The 20,207-nt window shown below is 38.3% G+C and overlaps 1 protein-coding gene and 2 long non-coding RNA genes across 4 annotated transcripts in view; 1 reads left to right on the plus strand and 2 right to left on the minus strand.

Annotated features, from left to right (window-relative positions):
• Positions 1 to 20,207, minus strand: part of UCK2 (uridine-cytidine kinase 2) — a 125,502-nt gene that overhangs the window by 91,162 nt on the left and 14,133 nt on the right. The gene's annotated exons all lie outside the window — the stretch shown is intronic.
• LOC133237557 (uncharacterized) overlaps positions 1 to 20,207 on the plus strand; it is a 44,449-nt gene that overhangs the window by 12,911 nt on the left and 11,331 nt on the right. The gene's annotated exons all lie outside the window — the stretch shown is intronic.
• Positions 1 to 20,207, minus strand: part of LOC133237563 (uncharacterized) — a 38,202-nt gene that overhangs the window by 4,458 nt on the left and 13,537 nt on the right. Inside the window, exons 3-4 of the long non-coding RNA XR_009733247.1 lie at positions 13,160 to 13,349; positions 4,122 to 4,355 (exon numbers count right to left, since the gene is read on the minus strand). This is a non-coding gene — a long non-coding RNA (uncharacterized LOC133237563). The remainder of the gene's footprint in view (positions 1 to 4,121; positions 4,356 to 13,159; positions 13,350 to 20,207) is intronic.

A 20,207-nucleotide genomic window follows, 5' to 3' on the forward strand; every position in this document is an offset into this window, starting at 1 on the left:
GCTATGAAATTAAAAGACACTTGCTCCTTAGAAGAAAAGGTATGACTAACCTAGACAGCATATTCAAAAGCAGAGACATTACTTTTCCAACAAAGGTCCATCTAGTCAAAGCTATGGTTTTTCCAGTAGTCATGTATAGATGTGAGAGTTGCACTATAAAGAAAGCTAAGCACCAAAGAATTGATGCTTTTGAACTGTGGTATTGGAGAAGACTCTTGAAAGTCCCTTGGACTGCAAAGAGATCAAACCAGTCAGTCCTAAAGGAAATCAGTCCTGAATATTCACTGGAAGGACTGATGCTGAAGCTGAAGCTCCAATACTTTGGCCGCCTGATGTGAAGAATGACTCACTGGAAAAGACCCTGATGCTGGGAAAAATTGAAGGCAGGAGGAGAAGGGGACAACAGAGGATGAGATGGTTGGATGGCATCACCAACTCGATGTACATGAGTTTGAACAAACTCCGGGAGATCGTGATGGATAGGGAAGCCTGGCATGCTGCAGTCCATGCGGTTGCAAAGAGTTGGACATGACTGAGCAACTGAACTGAATAACTGATTCAATCTGCTGTACACCTGAAACTAACCACCCAACGTTGTAAATCAACTGTACTCTAATAAAACGTTTTTTTAAAATCACAACTCCATTCATTTATACATTCTTTTTTTTTTTAATGTTAAGTTCTTGTAATTTGCCAGTAAGACAGATATTATTTCTGTTCTTATTGAGCTTACAATCTAAAGACTGGTACGGGTACTTGAACACGCTATGACAAGAAAATGTGATCCTATGGAAAACACTAGGGAATATTTAGCAGAGACATCTAACCACATCCCAAAGCAACCTCAAGTTTTTAAAATAACCTTTGACTTCACTATTTGAAACTTTGAACATTTAAACAAATTACATCTGCAGCTCTAATTGTTTTTTTTTAAATTACAGATTTATTTGCTCGGTGGCACATGGGATCTTCCTGGATCAGCGATCAAACCAATGTCTCCTGCATTGGCAGGCAGGTTCTTAACCACTGAGCTACCAGGGAAGGCCCCAGTTCTCCTTTATTTAAGATAAAGTAACTTAACTAAAAACATTAGAAATTCTCCTTTCCCTAAAAAAGTACATTCAGACACCTCCATATCAATAACATCTTACAACCCAGGAGAATATTTTCCAAATGGCTTTAATAGTAGCTTATTTATTAGTTGATAAACAACCCTGCAATTTTCCTAAGTTTCTAAGTACTGTGCAAAACTGGCCCGCCATAGGTGAAATAAACCCAATATAATTTATGCATTGTTTACAGAAATGTTTCAGCTGTATTCTACATGGGATGCCCCACAAATGAGTGTAATACATTTGTTACAAAGGAACATAATTGGCCAACACAGACAATAGTCTTTTGTGTATTAAGACCATAAAGCTTCACTGTTGTTATTGTTGAGTATTTTTAATCTTAAATGTAATAGTTTTGACTTTTATTATTTCTCCATTATAAAAGTAATATAGAATTATAGTCAAATTAGAAACTCTTAAGTGAGTATAAAGAAAACAATCACCCTTAAAGTCCCAGTCAGATATAACTCACATTAACAGTTTAGTGTATAACCTGCTACCTGGTTTTTCCCCTCTTTTCTTTACTTTCTAAAAGGGACTTCAACTGTACAAATTTGAAATAATCAAAACTCTTACTTTGTAACACATTCTCATCATTGACTCTCTTCATTATTTATTTAATAAGCTACTAAATATTTGCCACTGTATGCAAGACCTGCAGTGTGCTGTGCTATGCACAGTCGTGTCTGACTCCCTGCAACACCATGGCCTGTAGCCAACCAGGTTCCTCTGTCCATGGGATTTCCCAGGTAAGAATACTGGAGTGGGTTGCCATTTCCTTCTCCAGGGGAATCTTCCTGACCCAGGGATTGAATCTGTGTTTCTGGTGTCTCCTGCCTTGGCAGGCGGATTCTTTACCACTGCACCACCTGGGATATCTAGAATAGAGACAACAAATGACAGGTTATTGTCAATATTCTAGATGTTTTTCTATGCATTATATGTATGTAGAACTTTTTTAAAAGTGGTCCTTTCTAGTCAAGATCTCATCAGTCTAGTATCTACAATTAAGAGACTGAAGTGAGAAGCAAAGATTGTCCTAACACATATTTACCAATGAACTAATAGCATTCAATGTAACCGATAAACATCTGTATCATTTGAAGTACTGAACAGTATTCTACTGCACAAATTTGTTACAATTTATTTAACAGTCTGCTTTTTTAACATTTAGATACTGTTTTTTAAATTAGGTAAGAATATGAAAACACCCTTAAATATACTTCTTGACCCATATCTTGACCCATCTATCTGATTATTTCCTCTAGTTGGATCAAAGGGTATGCACATTTTTAGGGCCTTTGATACAACCTGCTAAATTGCTTTTAAAGTTTAAACTAATTTAGCCTCCAGTGACCTCACTAGGAAAGGAAGGCTCCAGATGCCAGAAGACCTCAGGCAGCTGGAAGTTGGTGGCATAAATACAACAATCAGACCTGAGGATGAGTAGGGCACTGACAAAGTATACTATGCTTTAGGAAGAAATCATATATGCAACATTTAATTTGAATATTTTAGCATATTTTTTAGGTTATATATGCAAGAATACTGTAAAATCCATGATGGAAAAAAAGCCACAGAAACAAAACTTTGTGTGGCCAGAGGTCTAGTTCAGTTCAGTCACTTAGTCATATCCAACTCTTTGCGACCCCATGAATCACAGCACGCCAGGCCTCCCTGTCCATCACCAACTGCCGGAGTTCACTCAAACTCATGTCTATCAAGTCGGTGATGCCATCCAGCCATCTAATCCTCTGTCGTCCCCTTCTGCTCCTGCCCCCAATCCCTCCCAGCATCAGAGTCTTTTCCAATGAGTCAACTCTTTGTATGAGGTGGCCAAAGTACTGGAGTTTCAGCTTCAGCATCAATCCTTCCAATGAACACCAAGGACTGATCTCCTTTAGGATGGACTGGTTGGATCTCCTTGCAGTCCAAGGGACTCTCAAGAGTCTTCTTCAACACCACAGTTCAAAAGCATCAATTCTTCGGCACTCAGCCTTCTTCACAGTCCAACTCTCACGTCCATACATGACCACTGGAAAAACCACAGCCTTGACTAGACGAACCATTGTTGGCAAAGTAATGTCTCTGCTTTTGAATATGCTATCTAGGTTGGTCATAACTTTCCTTCCAAGGAGTAAGCGTCTTTTAATTTCATGGCTGCAGTCACCATCTGCAGTGATTTTGGAGCCTACAAAAATAAAGTCTGACACTGTTTCCACTGTTTCCCTATCTATCTGCCATGAAGTGATAGGACCGGATGTCATGATCTTGGTTTTCTGAATGTTGAGCTTTAAGCCAACTTTATCACTCTTAGTCAACATGGAAATCAGATTGATTATATTCTTTGCAGCCAAAGATGGAGAAGCTCTATACAGTCAGCAAAAACAAGACTGGGAGCTGACTGTGGCTCAGATCATGAACTCCTTATTGCCAAATTCAGACTTAAATTGAAGAAAGTGGGGAAAACCACTAGACCATTCAGATATGATCTAAATCAAATTCCTTATGATTATACACTGGAAGTGAGAAATAGATTTAAGGGACTAGATCTGATAGAGTGCCTGATGAACTTCATGACATTGTATAGGAGACAGGGATCAAGACCATCCCCATGGAAAAGAAACACAAAAAAGCAAAATGGCTGTCTGGGGAGGCCTTACAAATAGCTGTGAAAAGAAGAGAAGTGAAAAGCAAAGGACAAAAGGAAAGATATAAGCATCTGAATGCAGAGTTCCAAAGAATAGCAAGGAAAGATAAAAAAATCTTCCTCAGTGATCAATGCAAAGAAATAGAGGAAAACACCAGAATGGGAAAGACTAGAGATCTCTTCAAGAAAATTAGAGATACCAAGGGAATATTTCATGCAAAGATTGGCTCGATAAAGGACAGAAATGGTATGGACCTAACAGAAGCAGAAGATATTAAGAAGAGGTGGGAAGAATACACAGAAGAACTGTACAAGAAGAGCTTCACGACCCAGATAATCACGATGGTGTGATCACTCACCTAGAGCCAGACGTCCTGGAATGTGAAGTCAAGTGGGCCTTAGGAAGCATCACTACAAACAAAGCTAGTGGAGGTGATGGCATTCCAGTTGAACTATTTCAAATCCTGAAAGATGATGCTGTGAAAGTGATGCACTCAATATGCCAGCAAATTTGGAAAACTCAGCAGTGGCCACAGGACTGAAAAAGGTCAGTTTTCATTCCAATCCCAAAGAAAGGCCAGAGGTCTAAGTTTCTGTCAAAAACCAAATTATATGATGAATAAGTGGAAATATTTTTTAAAAATAAAAAGTATAACTATTAAATCCTATCCAATTTTTATATGTCTGTAACCAGTCCTGGGTGTTCATTGGAAGGACTGATGCTGAGGCTGAAACTCCAATACTTTGGCCACCTCATGCGAAGAGTTGATTCATTGGAAAAGACCCTGATGCTGGCAGTGATTGGAGGCAGGAGGAAAAGGGGACGACAGAGGATGAGATGGCTGGATGGCATCACCAACTCAATGCACATGAGTTTGAGTGAACTCCGGGAGTTGGTGATGGACAGGGAGGCCTGGTGTGCTACGGTTCATGGGGTCGCAAACAGTCGGACACAACTGAGCGACTGAACTGAACTGAACCCTTTAGGCCAACTTGAAATGTATAATGTGTAAAGCTTCAGGCAGATGAAGACCTAGAAAAAATATTTTTTAAACCCTTACATGCTTCTATATATACATGTAACAAACTCATATTAAATATTTTTCTAACATGAATTTAGTAATAATCCCACATTATTCCAGTCCTCCTGCTTACCATTTATTTTGGTTTTAGAAATGGTAAAAAATTTATCAAGTTATATATATATATATATACATATATATATATATATGTATATATATATATATACACACACACACACAAGCAACATACACATGTTTATACATTCACAAAGTAAAAAAATAAGCAATAAAAAGTATACAATAAAAAATAAATCTTATGTGTGTTCCTAATGTTACTATCCAAAGGCAGTCACTCTTAATGGTTTCTTACATATCCTTAAGACTGTCTATGCACATATCAAACACACAGACAAAAAATGTGTGTGTGTTCTCTCTCCAATTAAAAAAAAACAAAAACATATGGTACAAATTGTTCTACATTTTGTATTTATCACTGTATCTTAGAAACTATTCCATATTACTACAGAGGTATCTGCCACATAAAAAAAAATTTTTTTTTAATTAAAAGCACAGAACAAAACATTTTCAGGGCTTAGGGGAAATTACTTTTGAGGAAGGCTCAGTAGATACTGTGAGATTACTGTAATAAGAAAAAGTTGAAGGAGACATTCATTTATTCATTCCTTCACTTACTCATTCACTATGATTCACTCATTCACTTACTCATTCACTTACTCATTCACTATGACTCATTCACTATGATTCCTTCACTTACTCATTCATTACCTGCATACAAATTTCTCAAGAGACAGATCTGGTGGTCTGGTATTCCCATCTCTTTCACAATTTTCCACAGTTTATCGTGATCCACACAGCCAAAGGCTTTGGCATAGTCAAGTAAGACGGTAGGTGTTGCAAGAGGGCATCAGAGGGCAAACACACTGAAACCATACTCACAGAAAACTAGTCAATCTAATCACACTAGGACCACAGCCTTGTCTAACTCAGTGTTAAGCATTCATGGGTACTATTTCATATAAAACTTACCACAACCCTATTACATGCCTGCAGGGGGTTTTTATTAGTCAAGCCTTCATTAAAAGTCCCCACAGTTGAGAGATTGAGCAAAAGTTGCCTTGCTATATATTTACCAGTAAATCAGTCACTTATAAAATTAGTCATTAGATATCCTTCCTTACATAACATCTTTCTGTTCCTATTAGCCTGTTTGAAAATTCACTCCAAACGGTTTTCAAAATGAAATTGCAAATTTCTTGCAAAAGATGTAGGACTTTCATGAAGTTTTGGAAAGTAATAGTGGAGAATTGCTCAGATTACAAGCAAAACCACAGATGAAAATAAGAATGTTGTGGAAATATACTAGTTAATAATTGAAGATGAGAAATTCCAAAAGGGTAGTGGCATTTCACAAGAAAATGATTTGAATGGAAAAGAAAAGTAAAATATGTGTTTTATGTATCATGGTGGTGGTGGTGGTGGTGGTGGTGGTGGTTTAGTCGCTAAGTCGTGTCTGACTCTTGCGATCCCATGGACTGTGGCCCACCAGGCTCCTCTGTCCATGGGATTTTCGAGGTAACCTAAGGCAAACCCTATAGCAGATATACAAAAGATAACAGTGGTACCAATAAGCATAGGACTATGGAAAATCATCAAATCAAAAGGAAGAGAGCAAAAGAAGAAGAAGAAAGGAACAAAGAAATTACAAACAGCCAGAAAACAATTAACAAAATGCCAACAGTAAGTCCACACCTAAACCAATAATTACTTTAAATATAAAAGACTAAATTATCTAATGAAAAGACATAGAATGTCTTGGGGCTCCCCCGGCAGTCCAGTGGTTAAGACTCCACGCTTCCACTGCAGGGGCCACAGGTTTCATTGCTGGTTGGGGAACTAAGATCCCGCATGCTAAAAGATGCAGTCCCCTGCCTCGTAAAGACACAGAGTGTCTGAATGGAATTAAAAAAACAAGACCCAACTATATGCTGCCTATAAGAGATTCACTGAAGCTCTAAGGAAACAGACTAAGAGTGAAGAGATGGGAAAATGTATTCTTTGTAAATGGAAACCAAAAGAAAGCAGGAGTAAGCTATACTTCCACTGGAGGAGGAAATGGCAACCCATTCCAGTATGCTTGCCTGAAAAATCCTCATGGACAGAGGAGCCCGGCAGGCTACAATCCATAAGGTCACAGAGTCGGGCACGACTGGGCAACTGAGCACAAGTACAAAGCTCTATTTCAATCAGATAAAACAGACTTTAAGGCAAAGACGTGTAGGAAGAAAAAAGGAAGGTCATTATATAGTGATAAAGGGGTCAATCGAAAACAGGATGTAACATTTGTAAATATTTATGCATCCAAAATAGGAGGAGCACCTAAATATATAAAGCAAATACTGTCAGACCTGGAAGAAATAACAACATAATAATAGTAAAATAATCCTTTTCAACAATGGATAGGTAATCCAGACAGAAAGTCAATAAGGAAACACTGCATTTCCTACATTAGACCAGATGCCTTTACTAACGAATTCTACCAAACATTTAAAGAAGAATTAATATCAATCCTTCTCAAACCTTTCCAAAAAAACAGAAAAAGAGGGAACAGTTCCAAATTCATTTAATGAGGCTAACATTACCCTGATACCAAAATCAGACACAGATGCTACAAGAAAAGAAAATTACAGATCAATATCCCTGATAAACATAGATGCAAAAATCCTCAACAAAATATTGGCAAATCAAATTTAACAATCTACTAACAGGACCATATACCATAATGAAGTGAGATTTATTCCAGGGATGTAAGGATGACTCATAATCTGCAAATCAATCAATTTGCTATACCTCATTAACAAAATGGAGGATAAACATTATACGATCATGTAGAAAAAGCATTTACAAAATTCAACATCCGTTTATGATAAAAAACTTCGAGAAAAGTCGGTGTGGAAGGAATGTACTTCAACAAAGTAAAGGTCACTAAGATAAACTTCCGGCTAACATCATCAGTTCAGTTCAGTTAAGTTGCTCAGTCGTGTCTGACTCTTTGCAACCCCATGAATCACAGCACGCCAGGCTGCCCTGTCCATCACCAACTCCCGGAGTTCACTCAAACTCACGTCCATCAAATCAGTGATGCCATCCAGCCAACTCATCCTCTGTCGTCCCCTTCTCCTCCTGCCCCCAATCCCTCCCAGCATCAGTCTTTTCCAATGAGTCAACTCTTGGCATGAGGTGGCCAAAGTATTGGAGTTTCAGCTTTAGCATCATTCCTTCCAAAAAACACCCAGGACCAATCTCCTTTAGAATGGAGTGGTTGGATCTCCTTGCAGTCCAAGGGACTCTCAAGAGTCTTCTCCAACACCACAGTTCAAAAGCATCAATTCTTCGGTGCTCAGCTTTCTTCACAGTCCAAATTTCACATCCATACATGACCACAGGAAAAACCATAGCCTTGACTAGACCGGCCTTTGTTGGCAAAGTGATGTCTCAGCTTTTCAATATGCTGTCTAGGTTGGTCATAACTTTCCTTCCAAGGAGTAAGCGTTTTTTAATTTCATGGCTGCAGTCACCATCTGCAGTGATTTTGGAGCCCCCAAAAATAAAGTCTGACACTGTTTCCACTGTTTCCCCATCTTTTTCCCATGAAGTGATGGGACCAGATGCCATGATCTTGGTTTTCTGAATGTTGAGCTTTAAGCCAACTTTTTCACTCTCCACTTTCACTTTCATCAAGAGGCTTTTGAGTTCCTCTTCACTTTCTGCCATAAGGGTGGTGTCATCTGCATATCTGAGGTTATTGATATTTCTCCCGGCAATCTTGATTCCCACTTGTGCTTCTTCCAGCCCAGCGTTTCTCATGATGTACTCTGCATAGAAGTTAAATAAGCAGGGTGACAATATACAGCCTTGACGTATTCCTTTTCCTATTTGGAACCAGTCTGTTGTTCCACGTCCAGTTCTAACTGTTGCTTCCTGACCTGCATATAGGTTTCTCAAGAGGCAGGTCAGGTGGTCTGGTATTCCCATCTCTTTCAGAATTTTCCACAGTTTATTGTGATCCACACAGTCAAAGGCTTTGGCATAGTCAATAAAGCAGAAATAGATGGTTTTCTGGAACTTCTTGCTTTTTTGATGATCCAGCAGATGTTGGCAATTTGGTCTCTGGTTCCTCTGCCTTTTCTAAAACCAGCTTGAACATCAGGAAGTTCATGGTTCACATATTGCTGAAGCCTGGCTTGGAAAATTTTGAGCATTACTTTACTAGCATGTGAGATGAGTGCAATTGTGTGGCAGTTTGAGCATTCTTTGGCATTGCCTTTCTCTGGGATTGGAATGAAAACTGACCTTTTCCAGTCCTGTGGCCACTGCTGAGTTTTCCAAATTTGCTGGCATATTGAGTGTATCACTTTCACAGCATCATCTTTCAGGATTTGAAATAGCTCAACTGGAATGCCATCACCTCCACTAGCTTTGTTCATAGTGATGCTCTCTAAAGCCCACTTGACTTCACATTCCAGGATGTCTGGCTCTAGGTGAGTGATCACACCATCGTGATTATCTTGGTTGTGAAGATCTTTTTTGTACAGTTCTTCTGTGTATTCCTGCCACCTCTTCTTAATATCTACTGCTTCTGTTAGGTCCATACCATTTCTGTCTTTTATCCAGCCCATCTTTGCATGAAATGTTCCCTTGCTATCTCTAATTTTCTTGAAGAGATCTCTAGCTTTCCCATTCTGTTGTTTTCTTCTATTTCTTTGCATTGGTCGCTGAGGAAGGCTTTCTTATCTCTTCCTGCTATTCTTTGGAACTCTACATTCAGATGCTTATATCTTTCCTTTTGTCCTTTGCTTTTCACTTCTCTTCTTTTCACAGCTATTTGTAAGGCCTCCTCAGACAGTCATTTTGCTTTTTTGTGTTTCTTTTCCATGGGGATGGTCTTGATCCCTGTCTCCTGTACAATGTCACAAACCTCCGACCATAGTTCATTAGGCACTCTATCTGTCAGATCTAGTCCCTTAAATCTATTTCTCACTTCCATCATACTTGATGGCAAAAAGCTGAAAGCTTTTACTTTAAGATCAGAAACAAGCAAAGGATGCTTACTCTTGTTACTTTTACTCAACATAGTACTGGAAGTCCCAGCCAGAGCAGTTAGGCAAGAAAAACAAAGAAAAGGCATTCAAAATGGAAAGGAATATGTAAAAATGTCTTTACTTGCAGATGACATAATATTATATATAGAAACCCTCAAGGACTCTAACGAAAATTATTAGAATTAATAAATGAATTCATCAAAGTTGCAGGATACAAACTCCATATGTAAGCATTAATTGTATTAAAAACACTGACAATGAGCTATACAAAACAGAAAATAACAAAACAACACCACTTAGTTTCATCAAAAGAAAATATCCAAGAATAAATTTAACCAAAGAAATAAAAGGTCTGTATACTAAAAACTATAAAATGTTGATGAAAGAAATAAATGGAAAGTTTTTCTGTGCTCACAGATTGGGAGAATTAATATTCTTAAAATGTTCTTCATACTACTTAAAGAAATCTCAAATTCAGTGCAATCCCTACAGAATTTCAATGACATTTTTTGTAGAAATAGAATGAACAATTCTAAAATTCATACGTAATTACAAAAGACCCCAAACAGCCAAAACAAAATTGAGAAAGAACAAAGCTGTATTACATATTCTGATTTTAAACTATATTACAAAATTATAGTAACCTAAACAGTATCATTTTGTTATAAAAACAGACACATAGCTCAAAGGGACAAAATAGAGCCCAGAAATAAATTCATGCATATTTGGTTAATTAATTTACAACAAAGGAACCAAGAATATACAATGGGGGAAAATAGTCTCTTCAATAAATGGTGTTGGGAAAGCTGGACAAGAATGAAATCAATGAATGAAATTGGACAAGAATGAAATTGGACCCCTATCTACCATTATACACCAAAATCAATTCAAAATGGATTAAAGACTAGAGTGTAAGACCAGAAATCATAAAGTTCCTAGCAAAAAGCATAGGGAGTAAGCACTCTGACATCAGTCTTGGTGATGATTTTTTGGATTTGTCACCAAAAGCAGAGGTAACAAAAGCAAAAATAAACAAGCGAGACTACATCTAACCAAAGGAAAGGAAACAAGCAGTACGCAATGCCCACTTATGAAATGTGAGAAAATATTTGCAAATCATGCATTTGATAAAGGATTAATATCCAAAATATATAAAGAACACACAATTCAACAAAAAACTATCAAACAATCTAATTAAAAGCATACAGAAGAACTGAATAGATAATTTTTTAAAGACACAAAAAAGACAAGTATATGAAAAGGTGTTCAGTATCAGTAATCATCAGTTCAGTGCAGTTCAGTCACTCAGTCGTGTCCAGCTGTTTGCAACCCCGTGAATCACAGCACGCCAGGCCTCCCTGTCCATCACCAACTCCCGGAGTTCACTCAAACTCACGTCCATCGAGTCAGTGATGCCATCCAGCCATCTCATCCTCTGTTGTCCCCTTCTCCTCCTGCCCCCAATCCCTCCCAACATCAGAGTCTTTTCCAATGAGTCAGCTCTTTGCATGAGGTGGCCAAAGTACTGGAGTTTCAGCTTCAGCATCATTCCCTCCAAAGAAATACCAGGGCTGATCTCCTTCACAATGGACTGGTTGGATCTCCTTGCAAGGGACTCTCAAGAGTCTTCTCCAACACCACAGTTCAAAAGCATCAGTTCTTCGGCACTCAGCCTTCTTCACAGTCCAACTCTCACATCCATACATGACCACAGGAAAAACCATAGCCTTGACTAGACGAACCTTTGTTGGCAAAGTAATGCCTCTGCTTTTCAATATGCTATCTAGGTTGGTCATAACTTTCCTTCTAAGGAGTAAGCGTCTTTTAATTTCATGGCTGCAGTCACCATCTGCAGTGATTTTGGAGCCCAGAAAAATAAAGTCTGACACTGTTTCCACTGTTTCCCCATCTATTTCCCATGAAGTGATGGGACCAGATGCCATGACCTTCGTTTTCTGAATGTTGAGCTTTAAGCCAACTTTTTCACTCTCCACTTTCACTTTGGGAAATGCAAATCAAAACCACAATGAAATATCACCTTACACTTGTTAAAATGGTTATCAAACCAACAAGTGGTGGTGAGGATGCAGAGAAATGAGAATATTTGTACACTGTGGGTGGGACTGCAAATTTGTGCAGCCAGTATGGAAAATAACACAGAGGTTGCTCAAACAATAAAACTAGAACTACCATATGACCTAGCCATCCTACTTCTGGATATATATCCAAATGAAATTAAAATAGGATATCAAAGATACACCTGTTGACTTATATGTCATTGCAGCATTATTCTCAATAGTCAAAATATGGAAACAGCCTAAGTGTCCATAAATAGACGAATGAATAGAGCATGGATAAAGAATATGTAGCATGGACTTTACTGGTAGTCCAGTGGTAAGAATCTGCCTGCCAATGCAGGGGACATGGGTTCGATCCTTGGTATGGGAAGATTCCAGACACAGTAACTAAGTCTGTGTGCCACAACTATTGAGCCCAAGCTCTAGAACCTGCGGACTGTAACTACAGAAGCCTGTGCACCTAAAGCCCATGCTCCACAGAGAGAAGCCACTGCAGGGAGAAGCCCATGCACAGCAACTTACAGAGTAGCACCAACTCGCCCCAACCAGAGCAAGCCCTCAGGCAGCAAGGAAGACCCAACACAGCCTAAATAAATAAGTTTTAAAATGATGTGGCATATATATACACACACACAGAGTCCAGTTCAGTCACTCAGTCCTGTCCAACTCTATGCACTGCAGCACATCAAGCTTCCCTGTCCATCACCAACTCCCGGAGCTTGCAAACTCATGTACATCATGTCAGTGATGTCACCCAACCATCTCATCCTCTGTCGTCACCTTCTCCTCCTGCCCTCAATCTTTCCCAGCATTAGGGTCTTTTCCAATGAGTCAATTCTTTGCATCAGGTGGCCAAAATATTGACGCTTCAGCATCAGTCCTTCCAATGAAGATTCAGGACTGATTTCCTTTAGGACTGACTGGTTTGATCTCCTTGCAGTCCAAGGGACTCTCAAGAGTCTTCTCCAACATCACTGTTGAAAAGCATCAATTCTTTGGCGCTCAGCTTTCTATATGATCTATCTCTCACATCCATACATGACTACACAGTGAACTATTACTCAGTTGTGAGAAAGAAGGAAATCATTTTATTCGTGAGAATGTGGGTAGACTTTGAGGACATTGTGCTAAGTGAAATCTATCAGACAGAAAAAGACAAATACTGTATTGTTCTCACTTATCTCTGTGTTGGGAAGATCCTCTGGAGAAGGAAATGGCTATCCACTCCAGTATTCTTGCCTGGGAAATCCCATGGACAGAGGAGCCTTGCAGGCTACAGTCCACATGGTCACAAAGAGTTAGATGTGACTGTGTTTTCCAACACCATCTGCTCCCTCTGTGTCTCATGTATCACTTATATGTGGAATCTTTAAAAAAAAAAAAAGAAACACGGAGAAGCTGAGTAAAGAAAAGTTGTTATCAGGGCCTGAGGGTGGGGAAAATAGAGACAGGTTAGTAAAAGTATACAAATTTTTAGCTATAAGATTAATAAAGTCTGAGGATCAAACGTAAAACATGGTGACTATAGCTGGTAACTGGTTTAAAAAAAAACTTCAAGTAAATTTTAAAATTAATTGGTTTTATTTAATATAAGGCAATTCATGAATTGGATAGGATCCCATCTAGCAACTAATGGGCTTCCCAGGTGGTGCAGTGGTAAAGAATCTGCCTGCCAAGCAGGAGTCACGAGAGACGCAGGCTTGATCCCTGGATTGGGAAGGTGCCCTAGAGAAGGAAATGGCAACCCATTACAGTATTCTTGCCTGGAAAATCTGGCAGCCTACAGTCCACAGGGTCTCAAAGTATCAGATATGACTGAACACCAGCACTGACCTGGCTCTGGCTGCCTCTTGAACATCATCTCTCCCCAGTGGGGTGGGGTTATTCTGAAGGATACAGTGCAAGAAAAGAAGAAAAAAAAAGAAGCCATCTAGCAACTAAAAGAGTGTTTTGAGGAGTTGTATGAAATGGAGGGTTACAAGGCAGCAGGCAGCCTTGGAAGGTTATAGGCAGCAGGAGAGTGGGGCAAGAAGGTATTAGCAAAAGAACCGAAAACATTGTTTCAGTCCAGGCTACCTTTTTGGGTGGGTGGGGAAGGAAACAGCAGGAGTCTTTATCCTGTAATTTCAGACCAACTGTTTTAAAGGTCACATTTCTGTGAATGCTGAAACTGCAATTACAGACATACCTCAGAGATATTGTGTGCTCAGTTCCAGACCACCACAATAAAGCAAATATTGCAATAAAGTGAGTCACATGAAACTTTTGCTTATCCAGTGTACATAAAAGTTAGGTTTACACTATACCATAGTCTATTAAGGGCTTCCCTAGTGGGTCAGATGGTAAAGAATCTGCCTGCAATGAGGGAGACCTGGGTTCGATCCCAGAGCTGGGAAGATCCCCTGGAGGAGGGCATGGCAACCCATTCCAGTATTCTTACCTGGAGAATCCCTATGAACAGAGGAGCCTGGTGGCTACAGTCTACGGAGTCACAAAGAGTCAGACACAACTGAGCGACTAAGCACATAGTCTGTTAAGCGTGCAATAACATTATGTCTAAAAAAAATGTATCTGTGTTATTCATTCAATCATGTCCAACTCTTTGCAACCCCATGGACTATAGCCCACCAGGCTCCTCTGTCCACGGAATTCTTCAGGCAAGAATACTGGAGTGGGTAGCCATTCCCTTTTCCAGGGAATCTTCCTTACCCAGGGATCAAACCTGGGTCTTCTGTATTGCAGGCAGATTCGTCACCATCTGAGCCACTGGGGACACGAGGTTTCCACAAACCAATTGTCAAAATCAAAGCACAATAACATAAAGTACAACAAAATGAGGTATGCCTGTTTCAAATTAAAGAAAAACAGTCAATGTAAAAGTTGTGAGTTGACTTTTATTCAGGGACTTTACAGAGCACTATTGCCCAGGAGATAGCCTCTCAGTAATTCTGTGGGGACTACTCCAAAGACATAGGGGAGGAGCCATTAAATATATGATTTGGGGGGCCTGGGAAATAAATACATGTTGACAAACATATTTTGGGTAAAAGATGACTGCTAATTACAAAGAACAGATATCTCAAGTTAATAATTTTGATGCTTTTCTGTGTATGGGAAGTTTCAAGAACTGAGGGTCATTAAAATTCTTCCTTAAATATGGATCTTAGTTATCTATAGGCCCAAAGCAGAAAATGTTTTATGCTGTTTCCCTCACCCCATTCCGGCCCCTTCAAAGAGTGTACAGATGGCAGGCAACCTCATTGAGTTGCAACTTAACCCTTTCATAAATGGGGTGATGAGCCACAATCTTTGTTCTCTTTGTTTATACTTAAAAGTCTTGGATTGCTGCCTTGGGGAAAAATGACTCCATTTTGGGCCTTTTTAACTTGATGCTGTATTGCACAATCAAAATTTGCTTTGAAAGTAGAATTTAAATGTTCTCAACACACACATGCACACAAAAAAATATGTGAGGTGATGGATATGTTAACTATCTAGATGAAGGGAATCATTCAAAATGTGCATATATATCAAATCACTACAATGTACACTTTAAATATCTTATGATTTCATTTGTCAGTGATACCTCAATAAAGGTGAAAGTCTTTCGAAAAGTAAAATATCTTTCAAAAATGACCCTCTGGGGACACAGCAGCAAACTTGGGCAGGTATTCCTTTTCCAGACTATATGTAAAAATGCCATAGTAGAAAGAAGGATGTTGATAGGTTCCAGAACTTTACATAATTGCTCTAAGAAAAGCCTAGGGGAGAAAAAATTGTGTTAGCAGTTCTTGAATAGGAAGAAATGACAATCTGAATATGTAAGAGGGCCAGTATCATGAAAGTAGATATTCTAGGTAAGAATTGTGATTTTTTTCTTTCCTTCTCACATTGTTTACCCAAAATGGTTCCCTAAAAGTTGATTTGAATAAGTTTATCACATAATGCCAAATTCCTTTCAATGCTGTTGTACAATTTTGCATTACCATCTGCAATATATGACAGTATTTGATAATTCACAGCCATGCTAACAGAGTGTGTTGTCAAATTCTTCGATTTCTGATGGATGAGATTTGAGAAATGGTGTTCAATATTGTTTTAAACTTTCTCTTATTGTGAGTAAGCGTGATTATCCTTTCATTTGTTTAAAAGATATTGTCTTTATGAACCGTGTATTGTGATTTTTTTCCATTTTCGTCATGGTTTGGCTCTCATTTTCTGTTTTTTATTTAAATCAACCCTTTGTCTGTGGCACAACTGCAATTATTGTCTTTTAGTTTTCATTTGTCTTTTGCTATGTCTGTAGCAATTTTTGCCATGCAAAAAAATTTTTTTTAAATCCTTAAGTACTTAAATGTATCAGTCTTTTAACTATCATTTCTTCTGATTTGGCTTAATAGTTAAGAACAGATTTCTCTTCTCTAGTTCAAAAGAAATTCATCTCGGTTTCTTCTGGTGTTTGTATGTTTTCATGTTTTTTGATTTTAGATCTCAAACCTATTTTGCTAATAATGCTTTCAAGTCTTTTATAGTCTTATTGATTTTCTATCTACTTGTAGCAAACTATAATTGTAGACTTATCTATTTTTCTTTTCTAGACTGTCAGCTTTTATTTCATGTATTTTGAAGCTCTGACAAGTGCATATACATTGAAGACTGTTATGTCTTTATGTTGAAATGATCTTTCTGTTATTATGAAATGTCTTCTTTACCCCTGGTAATATACTTGCCCTAAAGTTTACTTTGTCTCATATTAATACAGTTCACCTTTCTTAAGAGTAATGTTTGCATATTTTTTAACATGAATTTAAGAATATATTATATTCTTCCATATATAAATTTGTGTTAATATATTTCATTGGTTTTTTTTTTTAAGCCAGTATGAAAATCTCTGCCTTTCCATTTTGATGTTTAGACCATTTATATTTAGTGTAATTTTCCATATGGTAAGGTTTAAATCTAACATTTTACTATTTTGTATTTTTCTGATGTGTTCATTCTCTCCTTTTTTTTGTCTTTTCCTTTTTCTTTAATCAATTTTTAAATTCTATTTAATTTCCATTCTGGCTTATTAGCTGTATTTTTGTATTAGTTTTTTAATGGTTGATCTGGAGTTTACAACTGCATCTTTAACTTATACTCTATCTTCAAATACTATTGTGGTGGTGGTGGTTTAGTAGCTAAGTTGTGTCCAACTCTTGTGACCCCATGGACTGTAGCCCACCAGGCTCCTCTGTCCATGGGATTGTCCAGGCAAGAATACTGGAGTGGATTGCCATTTCCTTCTCCAGGGGATCTTCCCGACCCAGGAATCAAACCCGGGTCTCCTGCATTGCAGGCAGATTCTTTACCAACTGAACTATGAGGGAAGCCCCAACACTATTATACTATATGATAAAATGTTAAAATCATACAAGAGTATACTTACATTTCTCCCATACATCCTTTGTTGCTGTTCTTGTCATACATTTCACTTTTATACAAGTTATTAACTTCAGGTTACTATTGTTGTTCAGTTGCTAAGTCACGTACCACTGTTTGTGACCCCATGGACTACAGCACACCAGGCCTTCCTGTCCCTCACTATCACCCAGACTTTGCCCAAGTTCATGTCCACTGAGTCAGTGATGCTATCCAACCATCTCATCCTCTGTCACTCTCTTCTTTTGCCTTCAGTCTTTCTCAGCATCAAGGTCTTTTCCAATGAGTCAGCTCTTTGCATAATGTGGCCAATGTATTGGAGTTTCAGCATCAGTCCTTTTAATGAATATTCAGGGTTGATTTTCTTTAGGATTGAATGGTTTGCTCTCCTTAACTTCCAAGGGACTCTCAAGAGTCTTCTCCAGCACTACAGTTTGAAAGCATCAATTCTTTGGTGTTCAGCCTTCTTTATGGTCCAACTTTCATATTTATACATGACTACTGAAAAGACCATAGCTTTCACTATGCAGACCTCTGTCAGGAAAGCAATATCTCTGCTTTTTAATAAACTGTCTAGGTGTATCACACCTTTCCTTCCAAGAAGCAGTTCAGTTCAGTTGCTTATTTGTGTCCAACTCTTTGTGACCCTATAGACTTCAGTATGCCAGGCTTCTCTGTCCATCATCAACTCCCAGAGTTTACTCAAACTCATGGCCACTGAGTCGGTGATGCCATCCAACCACCTCATCCTCTGTCATTGCCTTCTCCTTCCACCTTCAATCCTTCCCAGCATCAGGGTCTTTTCAAATGAGTCAGGTCTTCGCATCAGGTGACCAAAGTACTACAGTTTCAGCTTCAGCATCAGTCCTTTCATTGAATATTCAGAACTGATTTCCTTTAGGATGGAGGATTGGATCTCCTTGCACTCCAAGGGACTCTCAAGAGTCTCCTATAATACCACAGTTCAAAAGCATCAATTCTTCAGCACTCAGCTTTCTTTATAGTCCAACTCTCACATCCATATACTGGAAAAACTATAGCTTTGACTAGATGGACTTTTTTTGGCAAAGTAATGTCTCTGCTTTTTAATATGCTGCCTGGGCTGGTCATAACTTTTCTTCCAAGGAGTAAGCGTCTTTTAATTTCATGGCTGTAATCACCATCTGCAGTGATTTTGGAGCCCCCAAAATGAAGTCTGTCCCTATTTCCATTGTTTCCCCATCTATTTGCCATGAAATGATGGGACCAGATGCCATGATCTTAGTTTTATGAATGTTGAGTTTTAAGCCAACTTTTTAACTCTCCTTTTTCACTTTCATCAAGAGGCTTTTTAGTTCCTCTTCACTTATGATGCCATAAGGGTGGTGTCATCTGCATACCTGAGGTTATTGATATTTCTGCCAGCAGTCTTGATTCCAGCTTGTGCTTCATCCAGCCTGGCATTTCTCATGATGTACTCTGCATATAAGTTAAATAAGCAGGGTGACAATATACAGCCTTGACATACTCCTTTTCCTATTTGGAACCAGTCTGTTGTTCCTTGTCCAGTTCTAACTGTTGCTTCCTGACCTGTATACAGGTTTCTCGGGTGGCAGTTCAGGTAGTCTGGTATTCCCATCTCTTGAAGAATTTTCCAGGTTGTTGTGATCCACACAGTCAAAGGCTTTGGCATAGTCAATAAAGCAAAAGTAGATGTTTTTTCTGGAACTCTATTGCTTTTTTGATGATCCAGCAGATGTTGGCAATTTGATCTTCTGCGTCTTCTAAATCTAGCTTGAACATCTGAAAGTTCACAGTTCACGTACTGTTGAAGCCTGGCTTGGAGAATTTGGAGCATTACTTTACTAGCACGTGAGATGAGTGCAATTATGCAGTAGTTTGAGCATTCTTTGACATTGCCTTTCTTTGGGATTGGAATGAAAACTGACCTTTTCCAGTCCTGTGGCCACTGCTGAGTTTTCCAAATTTGCTGGGCATATTCTGTGCAGCACTTTCACAGCACCATCTTTTAGGATTTTAAATAGCCCAACTGGAATTCCATCACATCCACTAGCTTTTTTGTAGTGGAGCAAGTACCTTCTAATTTCATGGCTGCAGTCACCATCTGCAGTGATTTTGGAGCCCAAGAAGAGAAAATCTCTCACTGCTTTATTTATGAAAATCAGTATATTTACTGGGTTTATTATTTCTGGCACCTTCATTCCTTTGTATAAATCCAGCTTTTAATCTTGTATCATTCTCTTTCAGCCTGGAGTAATACTTCTTTTACTGTAGTAAAATATGTTAGTGACCATTTATCTCAGATTTGTCTGAAAATATCTTTATTTTACCTTAATTTTGAAGAATATTTTTGTTACAGGAAGAATCAGTTATTTTCAGCATATTAAAAATATTCTATGATCTGACTTGCTTAGGTTCTAATGAGAAAGTTGCTGTCATTTTATTTTTGTTTCTTTGTGTATAATGTGTATTTTTGTTCCTCTTATTGCTTTTCAATTTTCTCTTTTATCAGTGCTTTTCACCAATGCAACTGTAATGTGCCTTGATGTGCCTTTTTCTTTAACTTATCCTATTTGGCATCAATTGAGATACTTGGATCTAGGGAGGTAGTTAAAAACGTATAAAACAGTGTTATATCTGAATTGCAAGAAGCTAGGAAAGACTGAATATGCTAAACAGAGACATGGAAGATATAGAAAAAAGATCAAAAATCAAACTCATAGGAATGAAACACACAGTATAAAAGAGACAGTACATTAGGTATTATAGAAGACTGATTAGTGAATTTAAAGCACTAGAAAACA

The sequence above is a fragment of the Bos javanicus genome, chromosome 3, assembly GCF_032452875.1.
Source record: "Bos javanicus breed banteng chromosome 3, ARS-OSU_banteng_1.0, whole genome shotgun sequence".
Lineage (NCBI taxonomy): Eukaryota > Metazoa > Chordata > Mammalia > Artiodactyla > Bovidae > Bos > Bos javanicus.